Source organism: Bufo bufo, chromosome 1, assembly GCF_905171765.1.
Source record: "Bufo bufo chromosome 1, aBufBuf1.1, whole genome shotgun sequence".
Lineage (NCBI taxonomy): Eukaryota > Metazoa > Chordata > Amphibia > Anura > Bufonidae > Bufo > Bufo bufo.
In genome coordinates, this window is record NC_053389.1 from 483,799,368 (window position 1) to 483,820,761 (window position 21,394).

Consider the following 21,394-nt stretch of genomic DNA (forward strand, 5'->3'; position numbering starts at 1 on the left):
TCTGGCCTGTCTCAGGTTCAGACGCTTGGCTGACTCCAAGTAGGCCAGATTTTTATGGTCAGTAAACACGGTAATAGGGTGTCTGGCTCCCTCTAGCCAATGGCGCCATTCCTCAAAAGCCAACTTGATGGCCAACAATTCCCTATCTCCCACATCATAATTTCTCTCTGCGGAGGAGAGTTTCTTCGAGAAAAAGGCACATGGTTGCCATTTGGCAGGAGAGGAACCCTGAGACAAGACCGCACCCACCCCTACCTCAGAAGCATCAACCTCAACTATGAAGGGTAACGAAATATCAGGTTGTACGAGGATGGGAGCGGAAGCAAAACTCTCCTTGATATTAGAAAAGGCCTTACGCGCCTCTACCGACCAGGAAGAAAAATCTACCCCCATTCTGGTCATATCAGTGAGTGGTTTAACAACAGAGGAATAATTCAAAATAAATTTCCTGTAATAATTGTCAAAGCCCAAAAAACGCATCAGCGCCTTCTGATTCTCAGGAAGCTCCCACTAAAGCACAGTGCGGACCTTCTCGGGGTCCATGCAAAAACCAGAAGCGGAGAGAAGAAACCCCAGAAATTGAATTTCTGGAACCGCAAACACACATTTTTCCAGTTTCGCGTATAATTTATTCTCCCGCAGGATGAGCAAGACCTGACGTAAGTGTTCCTTATGAGTCTTGAAATCAGGAGAAAAAATCAAAATGTCATCCAAATACACTAATACAAATTTTCCCATTAAATGATAAAAAATGCTGTTCACGAAATGCTGAAAAACGGCTGGGGCATTCATCAAACCAAAAGGCATAACCAAATTCTCAAAATGGCCCTCAGGGGTATTGAAAGCCGTCTTCCATTCGTCTCCTTCTCTGACCCTGACCAGGTTGTATGCCCCTCTTAGGTCTAATTTGGAAAATATTTTAGCCCCAACAACCTGGTTAAACAGGTCCGGGATCAGAGGAAGCGGATAAGGGTCACGAATAGTGATACTGTTCAGCTCCCTGAAATCCAGACAAGGTCTTAAAGAACCATCTTTTTTCTTAACAAAGAAAAAACCAGCGGCAACAGGTGACTTCGAGGGTCGTATGTGTCCTTTTCTCAGACTCTCAGAGATATAAGCACGCATAGCGACCCTTTCAGGTTGGGAAAGATTGTATAAACGAGATTTAGGCAGTTTGGCGCCTGGGATGAGATTACTCGTACTCCCTGTGCGGGGCAAATCCTGAACTCCACTCTCAGAGAAGACATCCGAAAATTCAGAGAGGAAAGGTGGTACAGTCTTAGTAGAAACCTCAGAAACAGATGTTATGAGGCAATTCTCTCTGCAAAAGTCACTCCAACCATTTATTTGCCTCGCTTGCCAATCAATGGTGGGGTTATGTTTAGTGAGCCAGGGTAGCCCCAACACTAGAGGAGTAGGCAAACCGCTAAGGACAAAACATGACACATCCTCAACATGAGCATCATTCACAATTAAACGAATATTGTGAACTATGCCCTTTAATGATTTCTGAGAAAGTGGAGCGGAATCAATAGCAAAAACAGGAATATCCTTTCCCACAGTGCATACCTGGAAACCATGAGTTATTGCAAATTGATTATCAATGAGGTTGACAGCTGCTCCACTATCCACAAAAATCTCACAAAAAATGCTCTTGCTCTCTAGCGCCACCCTAGCAGGCAGGACAAAACGGGAACTACAAGCAAATGGAAAACCTTCCGCCTCAACCCTGCCAATAGTAACAGACGGAACAGAAGACTGCCTGAATCTCCTAGAGGGACAAACATTTGCCAAATGATTTATACCTCCACAACAAAAACAAACCCTCCCATGCGGGCTGAATCTTCTATTGTTAGAGGCAATCAACCCCAGCTGCATGGGCTCCTGCTCAGAAGGGGCTGACAGCGACTGAATCCCCTGCGCACAGAAAGAGACCGCTGCACTGTCCCGGGACTGAGTATGACAGGAGGGAGAGATCTCTCCTCTCTCTCTAAGACGCTTGTCAATACGAACAGCCTGAGACATAGCAGAATCCAAGGAGGTAGGTCTCTCATGAAAGGCAAATGCATCTTTCAATCCCTCTGAAAGACCATGGCAAAATTGACTTCGGAGTGCAGCATCATTCCAACCAGTATCAGCTGCCCATCTCCGAAATTCTGAGCAGTATATCTCTGCGGATTGTTTACCCTGGCATAACAGACGTAGTCTAGACTCAGCCAGAGCAATACGATCCGGATCATCATATATCTGACCCAGGGCTAAAAAGAATTCATCCACTGAACGGAGGGGCCGTGCCCCCTCCGGCAGCGAAAAGGCCCAGGATTGAGCGTTACCCCTGAGCAGCGATATAATGATCCCCACCCTCCGTTCTTCATCACCAGAGGAATGGGGAAGAAGGCGAAAATGGAGTTTGCAAGCCTCTCTAAAATGCACAAAATACTCACTACCCCCGGAGAACGTATCCGGGAGCGAGATCTTAGGCTCAGAACAAACTCCATGAACGCAAGCTGAAGCGGTCACTTGAAACTGAGAAAAAGTCTTACGGAGATCAGCTACCTCCAATGAAAGACCCTGGAAGCGCTCAGCCAAAAGTGAAACCGGATCCATGCTTGAGACGGTTTTGGCGGCTTATAATGTCACGGATGGTGTACAGGAAACAAGACAATACAATATAAACAATGACTCACTGGATCCACAACTAAGGAACAAAATGGAGACCCCTGCATGAGACCTGACGCTCTCCCTTATTGCTCAGCCTATGCGACCACCCCAAAGGTGGATGGGCGCATATCCACATACCTCGACTATCTTACACCTGAAGACCCTACAATAGTGAGGGGATACGACCACCGGCTCCCTACACAGACACGGAGGGAGTCAGGGTCACCTGGATCCAGAAAACAGAAAATCATAAATACATAAACAGCACTTATCTTGCAGACGACTGTGGACTGTGGACTGAGAACTAGGAACAGCATGCACACACACTCCAGGAAGTTGTATAAGCCGCACACTACTGCATTCTGGGGAGGAACTTAAAGGGCAGCAATCAGTCCAACTGCATGACAGCTGAGATAGACTAACGAGATGAGGAACTCAACCAAAACAAAGAAATTCAAGGAGGAGGATCTGAAAGGCTCCTGTCAGAGCTTCTCAACTGTCTGGTTGTGACACTCACATTTGATGATGGACCACAGGTTCTCAATGGGGTTCAGATCAGGTGAACAAGGAGGCCATGTCATTAGATTTTCTTCTTTTATACCCTTTCTTGCCCCAGCCACGCTGTGGAGTACTTGGACGCGTGTGATGGAGCATTGTCCTGCATGAAAATCATGTTTTTCTTGAAGGATGCAGACTTCTTCCTGTACCACTGCTTGAAGAAGGTGTCTTCCAGAAACTGGCAGTAGGACTGGGAGTTGAGCTTGACTCCATCCTCAACCCGAAAAGGCCCCACAAGCTCATCTTTGATGATACCAGCCCAAACCAGTACTCCACCTCCACCTTGCTGGCGTCTGAGTCGGACTGGAGCTCTCTGCCCTTTACCAATCCAGCCACGGGCCCATCCATCTGGCCCATCAAGACTCACTCTCATTTCATCAGTCCATAAAACCTTAGAAAAATCAGTCTTGAGATATTTCTTGGCCCAGTCTTGACGTTTCAGCTTGTGTGTCTTGTTCAGTGGTGGTCGTCTTTCAGCCTTTCTTACCTTGGCCATGTCTCTGAGTATTGCACATCTTGTGCTTTTGGGCACTCCAGTGATGTTGGAGCTCTGAAATATGGCCAAACTGGTGGCAAGTGGCATCTTGGCAGCTGCACGCTTGACTTTTCTCAGTTCATGGGCAGTTATTTTGCGCCTTGGTTTTTCCACACGCTTCTTGCGACCCTGTTGACTATTTTGAATGAAACGCTTGATTGTTCGATGATCACGCTTCAGAAGATTTGCAATTTTAAGAGTGCTGCATCCCTCTGCAAGATATCTCACTATTTTTGACTTTTCTGAGCCTGTCAAGTCCTTCTTTTGACCCATTTTGCCAAAGGAAAGGAAGTTGCCTAATAATTATGCACACCTAATATAGGGTGTTGATGTCATTAGACCACACCCCTTCTCATTACAGAGATGCACATCACCTAATATGCTTAATTGGTAGTAGGCTTTCGAGCCTATACAGCTTGGAGTAAGACAACATGCATAAAGAGGATGATGTGGTCAAAATACTCATTTGCCTAATAATTCTGCACGCAGTGTAGTCAGCAATCAATCACCGAAGTGATTGCCAAGAGAAAAACTGTATGCGTGCACTTATCCAACGGCGCAGAAGCTGAATGTGCTCCTGGCCAAGTTGCTGGTGTTGCAATCCCTCCCTTTCGAAGTGGCACATTCTGTACCAGAGAACTAATGGCTTGTGCCGAGCTGAGGTGGAGAGTCCCAAGTCGTCATTTCTTTGCCAAAATGTATGTAGAACAGAAGGTGGGCCAGTCCTTGAGCCTATTGGTGTCTGCCAAAGTGCACGGCAGCACCGTTGTGTGGACCTGTAACTACGGTCATGGACAATACATGTCCTTTATGGCCCACTGGGTAAATGTTGTTCCTGCACAGCCACACCAGCAACTTGGCCATGTGACGCCACTTTCGCCTCCACGTTCTCACGCCATTGGTCCTGTGACAATGTCTGCCTCTGTGTCCTCATCCACCACAGTGTCCTCATCTTCAACTGCAGGGACAATTCACAGTGCCACTCCAGCATACCACATGTGAAGGGCACATTGTTGTCACAATGTTCTGCACCTCGTTTGCCTGGGCGAACGGAGTCACAAAGGGGGAGAAATGCTTTGTGTCCTCCTTGACTCGAAATCGGAACCATGGTGACCGACAACGGGAAGAGCATGTTGTCGGCGCTGTGTCAAGGAGGACTGAGCCATGCGCCATGCATGGCACACGTGTTCAATCTGATTGTCAAGCAGTTCCTAACGTCTTCCACCAATCTGCAAGACATCTTAAAAATGGCCAGGAAACTTTGCATGCACTTCAGCCACTCGTGCACCACAAAGCACACCCTCCTTGAGCTGCAGCGGCAGAGCGGCATCCACCAACATAGGTTGATATGTGACTTTTTCACCTATTAGAATTCCACCTTCCATATGTTGGACCGACTATACGAACAGAGAAAGGCAATAAACGATTTCTTGATGATCCAAGCGGACAGGAGTACTCCCCTGTGTATGTTCGATGTCAGCCAGTGGCAACTCATGCGTGAAACCTGCCGTTGGCTCAGGCCCTTAGAGGAGGCCACATTATTTGTCAGTTGCCAGGACTACGGGATGAACAACGTCATTCCACTGCTTCACGTCCTAGAACAGATGCTGGTAAATCTGGATGGTCAGGGGACTGGAGACATAGCGCATAGATCTAACGGCCACATGAGCCCTGTGGGTGCTGAACTTGAGGAGGAGGACATTGGAGCATAAGCAATGTGTAGCGAAATGGGTGGTTTTTCTACACAGGTGACAGGAGAGGAGGAGCAGGAGCAGTCAGAGGAGCTACATGGCAATGAGGAAGACCAAGCAGAGGACTCAGACACACCATGGCAGTATGCAGGGGACATGGAGGCAGGGAGTCCCTCCGAGTCACTTGCACAAATGACCCGATGCATGCTCATTTGCTTGCGTAGTGACAGCCAAATTGTCAGCATTCGGTGGAGGGATGACTTCTGGCTCTCCACCTTGTTGGACCCTCGCTACTGGTCCCAATATGGAGGCCTTTTTTTACACCCGCTGAGAGGGAGGACAAACTGAACTACTATAGAGACATCCTATGTAGTCATTTGGCCGCTGCCTATCTGTGCCATCGTCCATCCTCTTGCAGGTCTGACCGGGGGACCCTCTGCGCTCATGTTCCTCTGCCATGGCTGCTGTGGCAGGGTGGGGGGGTAGGAGCAGTTCCAGCTCCATCAGCAGCAACTTCAGTCTAGAGTTTCTAATGAGCAGATTTTTTCATCCGCCTAGTGAAGAAACTAGTCACCAGCAGCAGCTAGACCTGGAACAGGACCTGAACCAGCAGGTGGTGGTATACTTGGACAGAACCCTGCCACCCCACATTGAAGATCCGCTACACTACTGGGTAGCCAAACTGGATTTGTGGCCGCAACTGGCAGAGTTTGCTCTGGAAAAGCTGTCCTGCCCGGCCCCGGCCAGTAGTGTGGCATCAGAGTGGGTGTTTAGTGCGGTGGGGGCTATAGTTACCATAAGAAATGTGGAGAGACTGACCTTTGTCAAAATAAATCTGGCGTGGATCAGCCAGGATTTCCACCCACCAATGCCTGATGCATCAGACTAGATTAACTATGGTGCCACACTAAAACTTTGACAAATGAGACCAGTTTCTTCTGGCTACCTGCCTCAGCTACTATTCTGATGCTGACACTCGCCTGATGCCACACATCTGATGCCAAGTGCTCCTTCTTTCACCCACCATCTTCAGATGGTACTGGTATTGCCACCCACCTCCCCACTCTGTCATTGGGTCACTCTGTGGTCTCCTGATGCTGTTGCCACCTCCACACTGTCACCTTTTCACTCTTTGGTCTCCTGATGCTGCTGCCACCTCCACACTATGTGACCTTGCCACTCTGTGGTCTCCTGATGCTGCTACTACCTCAACACTATGTCTTTGTGCCACTCTGCAGCCTCCTGATGATGCTGCTGCCACCTCCACACTCTGTCATTGTGCCACCCTGTGGCCTCCTCTTGATGCTGATGCTGCCCCCCCTCCCCCCACTTCATGACTGGGCCACTATTTTGCTTTTCGGCCTGGCTGTCAGAAAGAAGGAAAAATGAGACACACAATGGATCCTGTCTATGTAACAGCTGTAAGCCCTGCATCACATGGTCCCCTTTTTGCATCAGAATTGGCTTATGATTTGGAAGCCAAAAGTAGGAGTGGGTACAAAACAAAGAAGACCTACAAATAGTCCATTTACGTGTCATCTCTGTTTTTGGATACACTCCTGTTTTTTGGGGCAATACTGATGGATTACTGACCAAATGCTGACCGAGTTAAAGCACATTCTCAATAGACAAGATCCGATTTTTGGGGGGTTATTGTTCTGATGGAGGAAGGGCAAAATAATCAGTGACGTCAACACAAACTTACTGCTGACACCCTCTCCACTCTGTCGGGGGGGGGGCTCTACTTGTATAAGCGTTCAATAGAACAGGCTCTGTAGACATCTATGTGGAATCAGCTGCTGACGGTGTAAAAGGAGTGCACTTCTTCTTGACGCTAACATTGACCTGAGTTATTTGGTCAGTTTTGAAGTGTGCAGTGATTCTAAGAGTGACGCCTGTCATCTGCATGTCATACTAACTCACAGTATTGTTTCACTACCACAGCAGACTCCCTATGCGTGTTACTGCAAGGCACAGTGTTCTACTGCTCTCTGCAGCCAGGAAATAGCCATTTTAACGCGATTCGCGACAAATATAATTCGGATCGAAACAAATTTATTTATTTTTATTGGCGAACCGGCCGAATCAAATTTTTGAGAAATTTGCTCATCTCTACTGACCACAATAGACCTGGCCCTGGATTTTTTTGGAAGGCCTTGGGCAGAAGTTGACGTGTGTAACTTAAGATTAAGTGTCTTTAGGTTCAGAGACTTTAGGAGGGAACTACATTTATTCACTTGTTATTTTTTTACATTGTACTACTGACCTTGTATTTTTTTTATTTTTTTATAGAATCCCCATTACCAAATGATTGACAATGCAGTCCAGTGCACATCTTGTGCAATATATACAGTCCTTGAAAAGCAATTTGAGAGTGCATGTAGCTGTGTAAAATGTGAGTGATGCCCACATTGGAATTGCAACACTGAGTAACCGTGACATTATGGAAAAGAATTTGCTGCTCACTAAGCAGACACTCCCTGGGGTATATGTTTGGGAGGGTGCCAGTACGGAGGTGCAGGAAAGTAAGATAGCTGGCTAACAAAAGTAACTGAAACTAGTATATTAATGCAGTTATTACATTATATTGATATTGTGTGAAATGAAACTACAATATTAACCAGTTCCTGCATATGGGCATAACTGTATGTCCACATTGATCATAGTTTCTGCAATCGGCTGTACTGTTACACCTGAACTCCTACAGGAGGCTGTGACACTACATAGTGTTACAACCCTGGCATCTCCGTTCTCCCCGACAGAAAAGACTTGGGAACTGCTGGCAAGGAATCAATCAGAGTGGTCCCTTGTCAGTGATCATTCTGATTGGTTAGTCTATACAGACTAACCAATCAGAGCATAAGAATTGTTTGCAGGCTCTGATCTCCACAGATCGTGTCAGTGGAGATCAGAGCCTGCAAGAAGGTATGGCTCGGAACACCCCTGTGCTCCCACTGTGTCATCTATTCCCACATTCCCCCTGCAGCCCCCTCAATGCTCTTGTGCCCAAGAATTAGAGATTATTAATGGCAGCAGCTCAGGAATGGAGCTGCCGCCATCAACATTGGGTGTCAGCTGTAACATACAGCTGACACTCTGATGCAATGGTCGAGATTTCTGATGGCAATGATCCCAGATGTTTAACCCGCTTAGATGCTGCGGTGAGTAGCCTCTGCAGCATCCATGGTGTTAACAAACAGAGGGAACCTCCCTCTCTTCCCTATCGGCCCTCTGCTCTGCAATGGCAGCGTCCCAATGATCTTACAAAAGCATCCAGGCTTGCCATATAATTAAGCCTGACAGACACTGCCAGGGGCAAGGTCTGATCAGGGTTCATGTCAGTGTAAAACTGACAGTGCTATACTATACAATAGATGAGTATTGCAGAGTATAGTACAGCCATCAGTACCACTAGATGTTCAAGATCAAAGTGGGGACTTGATAAAAAAAAAAAATATATATATATATATTACAGAATTGCAATTTTTGCCCACCTCAACTCAAAATTCATATATACCCAAAAAAAGACATATGTAAAAATCTTATGGATATTGGTATATGCTGATACAAAATGTAACTTATTTTTAATAAAAAAGTGAATTTATGCTGCAAAAGTAGTAAAACATAAAACAACTATATAAATTTGGTATGACCACAACCGTATTGAACAACAGAATAAAATTATCATATCATATATACCGTATTTTAAACCCAATAAGACACACTTCCCTCCCCTCAAATTGGGGGGAAAATGTAATTGCATCTTATGGGGAAAATACTAATGAGTGCTTCCATTATAGAAGTGTTCATTAGTACCGGTGAAGGCTCTGTACTCATCGCTTCCTGGTCCTCGGCTGTCGGCCAAGGAGCAAAAAGGAGAAGACAGAACTTTGTAGGTGAGGAGTGGTGGCGTCCGTAGCAGGAGAGGTAAGTGGATTTTTTATTTTGTGTGATCTATGGCATGGGGGCTGATTAGAAGGCTGGAGACTGATGATCTGAGGCATGAGGGATAATTAAAAGGCTGGGGGCTGATGATCTGAGGCATGGGGACTGATTAAAAGACTGGGGGCTGACCTATCACATGGTGGCTGATTAAAAGGCTGGGGGCTGATTAAATTAGGCTGGGGGCTGATTAAATGAGGCTAGAGACTGATATGATGCATGGGTTCTCATCTCAGGTCTGAATGGGGGTCTTATTTATATTGGGGCTGTTATCTGAGGTCTGATTGGGGTCATTCGCATTGGGGTCTGAGATGAGGTCTGATTGTGGTTCTGATCTGGGGTCTTATTAACATTGTGGGTCTGATCTGAGGTCTTATTGGGGTCTTATTAACATTGGTGGTCTGATTGGGGCTGTGAGCTGAGGTCTGATGAAAAATAGTTTTTTCTTATTACCCTCCTCTAAAACCTAGGTGCGTCTTATGGGCCGGGGCGTAATATAGGGCAAAAAATCGGTTCCTCATGAGGAACCCCATAAAAAAATTAAAATAAAAAACACTGACCGAATTGCAATTTTTGCCCACCTCACCTCCTTAAAAATAGTAGAAACAGTGATCACAAACTAATTTGTATCCTAAAATGGTAAAAAAAAAAAAACTGAAACTTCAACAAATTATCAAAAAATTCAACCAAAAATTAAAATTTTATGGCCCCTAAAAACAATTTCAGCAAATTCCATGTTCTGAATGCTGCTGTACCCCCAAGCATCAGTTTATGACCACATATGAGGTGTTGCTATATTCAGGACAAAATGCTAAACAAATTGTGTTGTGCATTTTCGCCTGTTACACCATGTAAAAATGAATAATTTGGTGCTAATGCAACATTTTATTGGATATAAAATGTAATTTTTCATTTTCACAGCCAAGTGTTTCTAAGTTCTGTCAAACGTTTGTTGGGTGAAAGCACTTACTGCACCCCTCAATCAAATGCTTGAGGGGTGTCGTTTCCAAAATGGGGTCATGTTTTGAGTAATTTGAGGAGTGTAGTTTCTAAAATGGGGTCATTTATGGGTGGTTTCTACAATGAAAGCCCCTTAAAGGGAACCTGTCACAGGGATTTTGTGTATAGAGCTGAGGACATGGGTTGCTAGATGGCCGCTAGCACATCCGCAATACCCAGTCCCCATAGCTCTGTGTGCTTTTATTGTGTTAAAAAACCGATTTGATACATATGCAAATTAACTTGAGATGAGTCCTGTCCCTGACTCATCTCACGTACAGGACTCATCTCAGGTTAATTTGCATATGTATCAAATTGTTTTTTTTACACAATAAAAGCACACAGAGCTATGGGGACTGGGTATTGCGGATGTGCTAGCGGCCATCTAGCAACCCATGTCCTCAGCTCTATACACAAAATTCCGGTGACAGGTGTCTTCGGTACTGAGATGGTCCTTAACAAAGACAGTTTTGAAAAATGTATTGAAATTGTTAAAAATTGCTTCCAAATTGCTAAGCCTTCTAACACCCTAAAAAATAAAATATTAACAAAATGATACCAACATGCAGTAGACATATGGTGAATGTTACTTAGTAACTATTTTGCAAGGAATCACTGTCTTAGGCCTCATGCACACGGCCGTTGCCCAGCCGTGGCAGTATTGTGGCCTGCATACAGCGGGTCCGCAATAGATGGGCACCAACCGTGTGCACCCCTTATCACGGATGCGGACCCATTCACTGGGAGATGCGGTGCATACATGTTCTATTTTTTTACGGTGTGGATGGATCATGGACCCATTCAAGTTGAATGGGTCTCGATCCATCTCGGCCACCGCACGGATATTGCCCGTGCATTGGGGACTGGAAATTGCGATCTCCAATACACAGAATGGCTGCACAACGGCCGTGTGCATAAGGCCTTATAAGTAGAGATGTCGCAAACATAAAATTTTCCGTTCGCGAACGGTGAACGCAAATTTTTGCAAATGTTCGCGAACGGGCGAACCGGGCAGACCGCCATAGACTTCAATAGGCAGCCAAATTTTAAAACCCACAGGAACTCTTTCTGGCCACAATAGTGATGGAAAAGTTGTTTGAAGGGGACTAACACCTGGACTGTGGCATGCCGGAGGGGGATCCATGGCAAAACTCCCATGGAAAATTACGTAGTTGACGCAGAGTCGGGTTTTAATCCATAAAGGGCATAAATCACCTAACATTCCTAAATTGTTTGGAATAACGTGCTTTAAAACATCAGGTATGATGTTGTATCGATCAGGTAGTGTAAGGGTTACGCCCGCTTCACAGTGACAGACCAAACTCCCCGTTTAACGCACCGCAAACAACCTCAAACAGTCCATTTGCACAACTGCAAACTCCCCATTTGCACAAGGTTGGATACCAAGCTAGCCATGTCCCGTTCCTTGTCCTCACTGACGTCATTGAAGGTCTCTTCCTCCACCCAGCCACGTACAACACCAAGGGTCCCCGAAAGGTGACAACAAGCCCCCTGAGACGCCTGCTGTGGTTGGTCTTCCACCTCCTCAAAGCCACGTTCCTCCTCTGACTCCTCTTCTTCAGACTCCTCTCTCTGCGTTGCCGCAGGTCCAGCAATCGACGACGACAAGGCTGCTTCTGGTGGTGATGGTGACCACAACTCTTCATGCTCATCTACGGCCTGATCCAGCACTCTTCGCAGGGCACGCTCCAGAAAAAACGCATATGGGATGAGGTTGATGATGTTGCCTTGGGTTTGACTGACCAGGTTTGTCACCTCCGCAAAAGGACGCATGAGCCTACAGCCATTGTGCATGAGCGTTCAGTAACACGGCTAAAAAATACCCAGCTCCGCAGAGGCTGTCCTCTTTTTTTTTTTTATTAAAAAAAATCTGTTCTTAACAGTTTAATCTCTGTTTTGTCCCCTATCAGGGGCCGGTGTATGGAATAGATTTTAGGAACCGGGAGATGGAAAAAGATGCTTGGTCGGTCCTCTTACTTACAATTTGGGGCACTGCGCGTGCGCCGTGTAATGTACTGTGCAATCCCAATATGAGTGGTGTGTTTAAGTAGTACTATTCCTATCAGTTTAATCCCTGTTACGTCCCCTATCAGGGGCCGGTGTATGAAATAGATTTTAGGAACCGGGAGATGGAAAAAGATGCTTGGTCGGTCCTCTTACTTACAATTTGTGGCACTGCGCGTGCGCCGTGTAATGTACTGTGCCACCAGATATGAGTGGTGTGTTAAGTAGTACTATTCCTATCAGTTTAATCCCTGTTACGTCCCCTATTATTATTATTATTATTATTATTGTAATTAGGTGTGTTAAGTAGTACTATTCCTATCAGTTTAATCCCTGTTACGTCCCCTATCAGGGGCAGGTGTATGAAATAGATTTTAGGAACCGGGTGATGGAAAAAGATATTTGGTTGGTCCTCCTACTTCCAATTTGGGGCACTGCGCGTGTGCCGTCCAATGTACTGTGCCACCAGATATGAGTGGTGTGTTAAGTAGTACTATTCCTATCAGTTTAATCCCTGTTACGTCCCTTATCAGGGGACGTGTATGGAATAGATTTTAGTCAACCGCAAAGAGTTGTCAATAGTTGACACACTCATAACATAAATTTTATTCCTCTATGCGTCAATCTTGGTGTAGTGATGTTTGTGCTCGTGCGCACGTTTGGGAGATTGCAGGCGATGGGGGTTTTTCAAAGTCTATGGTCGTGCTGACTGAGGTAGTTCAGTGACAGTTAAGTGACCCAGAAAACAACAATTCTGCAGTGTGGGCCCATTGTTGGCCTAGTAGGCTTTAATGATCACCTTAGATGATCACAAAGAAAATTAATGTTTTTTCTATGCAAAATTATCCAGCCGATCGCTTTTGGTCTGTTCACAATGAAGCAATGACCTTATCATCTGGAGTGTGCCAACATTGCCATTGCCAACACACTCATAGAGGTGGTCGCTTCATTGTGATACGCAAGCCCCTTCACCACAACAAGGTAACGATCACGAAGGGGAATTGACACATGTATGTGCCTTTTTTATTTGTTTTGTTTTTGCAGCCACAGTGCAGCACCAGAGGCCAGAAAAATTAGGCATGTACACATGCCTGAAAAATTAGGTATTGTTGCAGCACGCGGCATGCAGAGATAAAATACAGGAGCATGTGGACCATTTTTAGCCCATGGCAGCTCATCTCATCACCAGGCCTTTATTAGTCAAATTTATCGCCCACTGTCAGTCCCTTCGGGATGCATGCCTCATTCATCTTAATAAAGGTGAGGTAATCTAGACTTTTTTGACCTAGGCGACTTCTCTTCTCAGTGACAATACCTCCTGCTGCACTGAAGGTCCTTTCTGACAGGACACTTGAAGCGGGGAAGGCCAGAAGTTCTATCGCAAATTGGGATAGCTCAGGCCACAGGTCAAGCCTGCACACCCAGTAGTCAAGGGGTTCATCGCTTCTCAGAGTGTTGATATCTGCAGTTAAGGCGAGGTAGACTGCTACCTGTCGGTCGAGTCATTCTCTGAGGGTGGACCCCGATGGGCAGTGGCGATGCGTAGGACTTAAAAAGCTCTGCATGTCCTCAATCAACAACACGTCTGTAAAGCGTCCTGTCCTTGCCGTGGTAGGAGGAGAATTTCTTTCACCTCTTCCCCTGTTAGATTCCCGTTGTGCTGTGACATCACCCTTATACGCTGTGTAAAGCATACTTTTTAATTTATTTTGGAACTGCTGCATCCTTTCCGACTTGCGGTAATTCGGTAACATTTCAGGCACTTTCTGCTTATACCAGGGGTCTAGTAGCGTCGCCACCCAGTACAGGTCGTTCTCCTTCTGCCTTTTTATGCGAGGGTCCCTCAACAGGCACGACAGCATGAAAGACCCCATTTGCACAAGGTTGGATGCCGAGCTACTCATGTCCCGTTCCTCGTCCTCAGAGATCTCACGGAAAGTCTGTTCTTCCCCCCAGCCACGTACAACACCACGGGTACCAGATAGGTGACAACGAGCACCCTGGGATGCCTGCTGTGGTTGGTCTTCCTCCTCCTCAAAGCCACATTCCTCCTCAGACTCCTCTTCCTCACACTCCTCTTCCAGCGTTGCCGCAGGTCCAGAAAGCAATGCTAAAAAGGCTGTTTCTGGTGGTGATAGTGACCACAACTCTTCCTCTTCACGCTCATCTACGGCCTGATCCAGCACTCTTCGCAGGGCATGCTCCAGGAAGAAAACAAATGGGATGATGTCGCTGATGGTGCCTTCGGTGCGACTGACTAGGTTTGTCACCTCTTCAAAAGGACGCATGAGCCTACAGGCATTGCACATGAGCGTCCAGTAACGTGGCAAAAAAATTCCCAGCTCCGCAGAGGCTGTCCTAGCACCCCGGTCATACAAATATTCATTGATGGCTTTTTCTTGTTGGAGCAGGCGGTCGAACATTAGGAGTGTTAAATTCCAACATGTCGGGCTGTCGCAAATCAAGCGCCTCACTGGCATGTTGTTTCGCCGCTGGATATCTGAAAACTGCGCCATGGCCGTGTAGGAACACCTGAAATGGCCACACACCTTCCTGGCCTGCTTGAGGACGTCCTGTAAGCCTGGGTACTTATGCACAAAGCGTTGTACAATCAGATTCAACACATGTGCCATGCACAGCACATGTGTCAACTTGCCCAAATTCAATGCCGCCAACAAATTGCTTCTGTTGTCACACACCACTTTGCCGATCTCCAGTTGGTGCGGAGTTAGCCACTGATCCACCTGTGCGTTCAGGGCGGACAGGAGTGCTGGTCCGGTGTGACTCTCTGCTTTCAGGCAAGTCAACCCATTCCGGGATGTGGAATAGCCCCTGGGGAGCTGGGGGTTGCCGTTGATGTGGAGCAAGACGCAGCAGCAGAAGAGGACTCAGCCGAGGAGGTTATGGAAGAGGATGGAGTAGGAGGAGTAGAGGAGGTGGCAGCAGGCCTGCCTGCAAGTCATGGCGGTGTCACCAATTCCTCTGCAGAGCCACGCATTACATGCTTGGCAGCCGTCAGCAGGTTTACCCAATGCGCAGTGTAGGTGATATACCTGCCCTGACCGTGCTTTGCAGACCAGGCATCAGTGGTCAAATGGACCCTTGCCCCAACACTGTGTGCCAGACATGCCATGACTTCCTTTTGCACAATCGAGTACAGGTTGGGGATTTCCTTTTTTTGCAAAGAGATTTCGGTCGGGTGCCTTCCACTGCGGTGTCCAATTAGCTACAAATTTTTGGAAGGCCTCAGACTCCACCAGCTTGTATGGTAAAAGCTGGCGGGATAAGAGTTCCGACAAGCCAGCTTTCAGACGCCGGGCAAGGGGGTGACTTTGTGACATTGGCTTCTTATGCTCAAACATGTCCTTGACAGGCACCTGACTGTGGGCAGATGAGCAGGAACTGCTCAAGGCGAGAGACGGAGTGGCGGATGGTTGAGAGGGGGCAAGGAGGACAGCAGTGGTTGACGTGGCTGAAGATGCTGGACCAGGAGGAAGATGGCGGCTTTGAGTTTGTGTGCTGCTTGTACTCATGTGTTGATCCCATATGCGTTTGTGATTTGAGATTATGTGCCTTCGCATAGCAGTTGTACCTAGGTGGGTGTTGGACTTCCCATGACTCAGTTTCTTTTGGCACAAGTTGCAAATGGCATAGCTGGTGTTAGAGGCAGACACACAAAAAAAATGCCACACTGCTGATCTCTGCAATGACATCATTCTGGTGGTGGCAACAGCATGCGTCGATTGGCATGCTGTCTGGCTTACCCCAGGTGCCGATGCATGCTGTCTGACTGTGCCACTAGCTCCTTACGACGACCCCCCCCTTGCTTCCAACTCATTTCCTCCTCTCTGTCTCCCCCTGTTCTTCTTCTCTTCGAGCGGGCACCCACGTGACATCCACGGACACATCGTCATCATCAACCGCTTCACTTGTATCTGACAACTCAGCAAAGGAAGCAGCAGCGGGTACAACATCATCATCATCACACCGTACGTCCATGTGTGTAATGCTGCCTGACTGAGACATATCCCTGTTATCTACATCCTATGGCGAAAATGGTTGCGCATCACTTATTTATTCCAACTGATGTGTAAATAACTCCTCTGACAGATTAAGTGAAGCAGCTGTGGTGCTAGTGTTGGTGGCGGCAGGCGGGCGAGTGGTAACTTGAGATGTGCCCGAAGCTGAGCTGGAGGAGGATGGTGCGCCAAGGTTCCGAGCGGAAGATGTAGAAGATTGGGTGTCCTGTGTTAGCCAGTCAACTATGTCCTCAGAACTATTCGAGTTCAGGGTACGTGGCCTCTAAACACTGGGCATTATTCTAGGGCCAAAGGGAATCACAGCACCATGACCACGACGGCCCCTGCGGGGTGGCCTGCCTCTGCATGTCATTTTTTATTTTATTTGTTTAGTTGTACTATGCGTGCAAGCTACTGTGACACCAGATATGAGTTGCGCTGAAATGAGACTATGGACTTTCAGGGCCTTAAACACACACACACGTGCAGGCAACTGACTGCTATTTATTCACAGTCAAAAATTTATTTTTATTTTTTTATGTAATCTACTGTGACACCAGATTTGAGTTGCGCTGGTGACTCTATGCACTTGCAGGGCACGAAACACACACACACGTGCAGGCAACTGACTGCTATTTATTCACAGTCAAAATTATTATATATTTTTTAATGTAATCTACTGTGACACCAGATTTGAGTTGCGCTGGTGACACTATGCACTTACAGGGCCTTAAACACACACACACGTGCAGGCAATTGACTGCTATTTATTCACAGTCAAAATTGTTGTTGTTTTTAAAATGTAATCGACTGTGACACCAGATATGAGTTGCACTGGTGTGACACTGTGCACTTGCAGGGCCTGAAACACACACGCGTGCAGGCAACTGACTGCTATTATATTACAGTCAAAAAAGTTATATATTTTTTTAAATGCAAGCTACTGTGTGGTGGCACTGGGCAAGTGGGCACAGTATACACTGTGAGCCTGACACACACGCTGGCAGGCAGGCAACTGCAGTTAGATTACACAGGGAAAAAAAAATAAAAGCAGGGCAGAGCAGGAGAGCAGGGCAGGCCAGACAGGTGCTGGTAGTGGGAGACTCCATTATTAGGGGAACAGATAGGGAAATCTGTCACAAAGACCGTGATCGCCGAACAGTGTGCTGTCTTCCTGGCGCTAGAGTTCGACACATCGCGGATCGGGTTGACAGATTACTGGGAGGGGCTGGAGATGATCCAGCGGTCATGGTCCATATCGGAACCAATGACAAAGTTAGAGGTAGGTGGAGAGTCCTTAAAAATGATTTCAGGGATTTAGGTCAAAAGCTGAGGGCAAGGACCTCAAAGGTAGTATTTTCCGAAATACTGCCTGTACCACGAGCCACACAAGAAAGGCAATGGGAGATTAGGGAGATTAACAAGTGGCTCAAGAACTGGTGTAGGAAGGAGGGGTTTGGGTTCCTGGAGAACTGGGCCGATTTTTCTATCGGCTACAGGCTCTATCGTAGGGACGGGCTGCACCTCAATGGGGAAGGGGCAGCTGTGCTGGGGAGAAAGATGGCTAGAAGGTTGTAGGAGTGTTTAAACTAGGGACTGGGGGGGAGGGAAATTACATTATAGGAGGGGAAGATAGTGCAGATAGAGACCGGGGGCAAGGTAATAAGAATGGGGGAGGAATGGAAGGAGGGACTAGAACAGTTCAGAAGGAAAGGTGTAGGGTAAAAAATATACATAAACCTCTCAAATGTATGTATACTAATGCCAGAAGCCTGACTAATAAAACTGGTGAACTGGAATTAGTGATGTGTGAGGAGGACTATGACATAGTGGGAATAACTGAGACATGGCTGGATGATAGCTATGACTGGGCAGTTAATGTACAAGGTTACAGTCTGTTTAGAAAGGATCGGCAAAACCGGAGAGGGGGAGGGGTCTTCCTTTATATAAAGTCCTGTCTAAAGCCCACAGTCCGAGAAGATACTGTATAAGTGAGGGACATGAACATGTGGAGTCACTGTGGGTAGAGATACATGGAGCTAAAAACAACAATAAATTACTAATAGGAGTTTACTATAAACCACCAAATATACCAGAGTCCACAGAAAATCTACTACTAAACGAGATAGACGAGGCGGCAAATCATAATGAGGTGGTTATTATGGGGGACTTCAACTACCCAGATATAGACTGGGAAACTGAAACTTGTATATCTCATAAGGGAAACAGGTTCGTGGCAATAACCAAAGACAATTACCTCTCCCAACTGGTTCAGGACCCAACTAGAGGGACGGCCATACTGGACTTAGTATTAACCAATAGACCTGACAGAACAACAGACGTGCAGGTTGGGGGACACCTGGGAAATAGTGACCATAAAGTAATAACCTTCCAATTATCATTCAAAAGAGCGTTTCTACAGGGAGGAACAAAAATACCAAACTTCAAAAAAGCTAAATTTAGCCAACTAAGAGAGGCCATAGGCCAAACTAACTGGGACAAAGTCCTCACAAATACAGACACAAAATGGGATATCTTTAAAAACATCCTAAAAACTCATTGTGAGAGGTACATACCGTATGGTAATAAAAGGTTAAGGAACAAAAAGAAACCAATGTGGATAAATAGAACTGTAAAGAAAGCAATAAATGACAAAAAGAAAGCATATAAAACACTAAAACAGGAGGGTAGCACGGAAGCACTGAAAAACTATAAGGAAAAAAATAGAACATGTAAAAAACAAATAAAAGCGGACAAACTAGAGACCGAGAGATTAATTGCCAAAGAGAGTAAAACTAACCCTAAAATGTTCTTCAATTATATAAATGTTAAAAAGTATAAATCTGAAGGTGTTGGCCCTTTGAAGTGTAATGAGGGGGGAGTCGCAGAGAGCGACGAGGAGAAAGCAAAGCTGTTAAATATTTTTTTCTCCAATGTATTCACTGAGGAAAATAAATTGTCAGATGACATGCAGAATGCAAAAATAAATTCCCCATTAAAAGTGTCCTGTCTGACCCAGGAAGAAGTACATCAGCGACTTAAAAAGATTAAAATAGACAAATCGCCAGGACCGGATGACATACACCCCCGTATCCTAAAGGAATTAAGTAATGTCATAGCCAGACCCTTATTTCTGATATTTGCAGACTCTATGCTGACAGGGAATGTCCCACAGGATTGGCTTGTGGCATATGTGGTGCCAATATTCAAAAAGAGGGCCAAAAACAGAGCCTGGAAACTATAGGCCGGTAAGTTTAACATCTGTTGTGGGTAAACTGTTTGAAGGTTTTCTGAGAGATGCTATATTAGAGCATCTCAACGGAAATAAGCAAATAACGCCATATCAGCATGGCTTCGTAAGGGATCGGTCATGTCAGACTAATTTAATCAGTTTCTATGAGGAGGTAAGTTCTAGACTTGACAGCGGCGAATCAATGGATGTCGTATATCTGGACTTCTCCAAAGCATTTGACACTGTACCACATAAAAAGTTAGTATATAAAATGAGAATGCTCTGACTGGGAGAAAATGTCTGTATGTGGGTAAGTAACTGGCTGAGTGATAGAAAACAGAGGGTGGTTATTAACGGTACACACTCAGATTGGGTCACTGTCACTAGTGGAGTACCTCAGGGGTCAGTATTGGGCCCTATTCTCTTCAATATATTTATTAATGATCTTGTAGAAGGCTTGCATAGTAAAGTATCAATTTTCGCAGATGACACTAAACTGTGTAAAGTAATTAACACTGATGAGGACAGTATACTACTACAGAGGGATCTGGATAGATTGGAGGCTTGGGCAGATAAGTGGCAGATGAGGTTTAACACTGATAAATGTAAAGTTATGCACATGGGAAGGAAAAATGCAAGTCACCCGTACATACTAAATGGTAAAACACTCGGTAACACTGACATGGAAAAGGATCTAGGAATTTTAATAAACAGCAAACTAAGCAGCAAAAACCAGTGTCAGGCAGCTGCTGCCAAGGCCAACAAGATAATGGGTTGCATCAGAAGGGGCATAGATTCCCGTGATATGAACATAGTCCTACCACTTTACAAATCGCTAGTCAGACCACACATGGAGTACTGTGTACAGTTCTGGGCTCCTGTAAACAAGGCAGACATAGCAGAGCTGGAGAGGGTTCAGAGGAGGGCAACTAAAGTAATAACTGGAATGGGGCAACTACAGTACCCTGAAAGATTATCAAAATTAGGGTTATTCACGTTAGAAAAAAAGACGACTGAGGGGAGATCTAATTAATATGTATAAATATATCAGGGGTCAGTACAGAGATCTATCCCATCAGCTATTTATCCCCAGGACTGTGACTGTGACGAGGGGACATCCTCTGCGTCTGGAGGAAAGAAGGTTTGTACACAAACATAGAAGAGGATTCTTTACGGTAAGAGCAGTGAGACTATGGAACTCTCTGCCTGAGGAGGTGGTGATGGTGAGTACAATAAAGGAATTCAAGAGGGGCCTGGACGTATTTCTGGAGCTTAATAATATTACAGGCTATAGCTACTAGAGAGGGGTCGTTGATCCAGGGAGTTATTCTGATTGCATGATTGGAGTCGGGAAGGAATTTTTTATTCCCCTAAAGTGGAGAAAATTGGCTTCTACCTCACAGGGTTTTTTGCCTTCCTCTGGATCAACTTGCAGGATAACAGGCCGAACTGGATGGACAAATGTCTTTTTTCGGCCTTATGTACTATGTTACTATGTTACTAGACTGATGTTCTAGCCCTAAAAAGGGCTTTTTGGGGTGCTGTCCTTACAGCAGAGATCAGATGAGTCTGTCAGGACTGTAGTGGACACTGAATACACTGGCCTAGCTATCGAGTTCCCTATTAAATGAGCAGCAGCTACACTGTCCCTCCTCTCACTCTGAATGCAGCTTCCGAATGAATCTAAAATGGATGCTGTCCAGGAGGTGGGAGGGTCTGGGAGGGAGGGTAT

The 21,394-nt window shown here is 45.9% G+C and overlaps 1 pseudogene; it reads left to right on the forward strand.

The window, feature by feature from the left end:
- Window positions 1-12,250: 12,250 nt before the first annotated feature.
- Window positions 12,251-12,428, forward strand: LOC120987363 (annotated as a pseudogene).
- Window positions 12,429-21,394: the final 8,966 nt, after the last annotated feature.